Genomic DNA, 2,803 nt, shown 5'->3' with positions numbered 1-2,803 from the left:
TGTTAGTTCTAAAAGGTCTTGTAGGTCTTCATAGAACCGTTCAACACTAGCTTCTTCAGCGTTACTGGTTGGGGCATAAACTTGGATAGCTGTGATATTGAATGGTTTGCCTTGGAGACGAACAGAGATCATTCTGTCGTTTTTGAGATTGCATCCAAGTACTGCATTTCGGACTCTTTTGTCGACCATGATGGCTACTCCATTTCTTCTGAGCGATTCCTGCCCACAGTAGTAGATATAATGGTCATCTGTGTTAAATTCACCCATTCCAGTACATTTTAGTTTGTTGATTCCCAGAATGTCAACGTTCACTCTTGCCATCTCTTGTTTGACCACTTCCAATTTGCCTTGATTCATGGACCTGACATTTCAGGTTCCTATGCAATATTGCTTTTTACAGCATGAGACCTTGCTTCTGTCACCAGTCACATCCACAGCTGGGTATTGTTTTTGCTTTGGCTCCATCCCTTCATTCTTTCTGGAGTTATTTCTCCACTGATCTCCAGTAGCATATTGGGCACCTACTGACCTGGGGAGTACCTCTTTCAGTATCCTATCATTTTTCCTTTTCATATTGTTCATGGGGTTCTCAAGGCAAGAATACTGAAGTGGTTTGCCATTCCCTTCTCCAGTGGACCACATTCTGTCAGACCTCTCCACCATGACCCGCCCATCTTGGGTTTCCCCACGGGCATGGCTTAGTTTCATTGAGTTAGACAAGGCTGTGGTCCTAGTGTGATTAGATTGACTAGTTTTCTGTGAGTATGTTTTCAGTGTGTCTGCCCTCTGATGCCCTCTTGCAACACCTACCATCTTACTTGGGTTTCTCTTACCTTGGGCGTGGGGTATCTCTTCATGGCTGCTCCAGCAAAGCACAGTTGCTGCTCCTTACCTTGGATGAGGGGTATCTCCTCCCGCCGCCCTTCCTGACCTTCAAAGTGGGATGGCTTCTCTAGGCCCGGATACCAAATAATAGTTAAGAAGTCCCATGTGCTGTAGGCCTGAACCTTGGAGGACAAAATTCAGCCTTGGGACCTTTGTCCTTTCTTGTCAGAACAGATAATAACATTTGTTTTGGTGAGGTTTCCCGAACCTTGTGCCTTGAGTGCAAGAACAAAGGATCTGACGCCAAGATATTTGCAACAACTAACCCCCCGTCACCACCCCCTGCACCGCCATCTTCCCTATAAAAGTGCTTTGCTGAAAGTTTTTGGGAGGAGTTTCGGGTTTTTAAGGCTTGAGCCACCAGTCTCCTTGCATGGCCCTGCAATAAACCTTTCTCTGCTCCAAACTCTGATGTTTTGGAATTGTTTTTGGCCTCACTGTGTGTCAGGCACATGGACTTACATTAGATAACAATGGGACTGCTTGTGGAACTGCTTCTGGAGAGTGGAAAAAAGAAGACCCACACATATATAGTCTAAGTGGAACTTTAGAACTCCATGTATATAAAAAGAAAAAATCCCAAAAGCATCCAGAGAGAAAAACAGAGGACTTACAAAGGAACAAGAAAGATTGATATAGAATCCTCATTTTAAAAACTGGCTCCAGAAAACATTTAAGTAGTATCTTCAGTATGCTGAGAAAAAAGATTATGAGCCTTGAATTTAATGCCCAGACCAATTATCATTCACATAAATGGAAAAATAATGACAGAGGAAGACATGCCTAGACTTGGAACATTTATCACTGCAAACTCTATCTGAAATGTTTATTAAAGTTATCTTTCAACAAACTTTAAAAAAAACTTCAAGCTGCATTTCATCAGAAACATTTGTAAGCAACAACACCAGTAAAACATTTTCTTCAGAATAATAGTGCTCTGGTTTCAGCTCTAAGAGGTAGAGCTTAGAAGTCAACATTTCTGCCCTTATAACAAGAAAAAGCTGTACAAACTAAAAATCAGCCAGTTTTCTCGGACCCATTAAAGAACCAGGGTCACATGGCAAACTCCAGAGTCAGATATGACAGACCATTAGAGAATTTTAAATAACTACATTAAAGGTTCTAATGGAAAAAGTAGACAGCGTGAAGGAACAGGTAGATAATGTAAGCACAGAGATGACTCGCCTAAGAAAGAATCAAATGAAAATGCCACAAATAAAAAAGAAAGTAACAAAAGTGAAGAATGTGTTTGATCGGTTGATTACTAGACTGGACATGGCTGAGGAAAGGATCAGTGAAGTTGAAAATAGTTCAAATTTCCCAAACTGAAATACAAAGAGAAAAAAATAATGAATGAAACAGAGCAGTATACATAAAAGAGAATGCATCAAACATATAAAAAGATGCAACATGCCCATAACTGGAATATCAGAAGCAGAAGAAAAAGAGAATGGAGAAGAAGAGACACTTGAAGTAATGATGCTCAACAGTTTTTTAAAATTAGTTGTTGTTGTTCAGACACTCAGTCATGTCCGACTCTTTGTGACCCCATGGACTGTGGCACCCAGGCTTCCCTGTCCATCCCCAACTCCTGAAGCTTGCACAGACTCATGTCCAGTGAGTTGGTGATGCCATCCAATCATCTCATTCTCTGTTGTCCCCTTCTGCTCCTGCCTTCAATCTTTCTCAGCATCACGGTCTTTTCCAGTGAGTCAGTTCTTTGCATCAGGTGGCCAAATTATTGGAGTTTCAGCTTCAGCATCAGTCCTTCCAATGAATATTCAGGACTGATTTCCTTTAGGATTGACTGGTTGGATCTCCTTGCAGTCCAAGGGACTCTCAAGAGTCTTTTCCAACTTCACAGCTCAAAAGAATCAATTCTTTGGTGCTCAGCCTTTTTTATGTTCCAGCTCTCACA

The sequence above is a fragment of the Oryx dammah genome, unplaced genomic scaffold, assembly GCF_014754425.2.
Source record: "Oryx dammah isolate SB20612 unplaced genomic scaffold, SCBI_Odam_1.1 HiC_scaffold_19, whole genome shotgun sequence".
Classification (NCBI taxonomy): Eukaryota; Metazoa; Chordata; class Mammalia; order Artiodactyla; family Bovidae; genus Oryx; species Oryx dammah.
Note: the sequence above shows the minus strand (reverse complement) of the source record.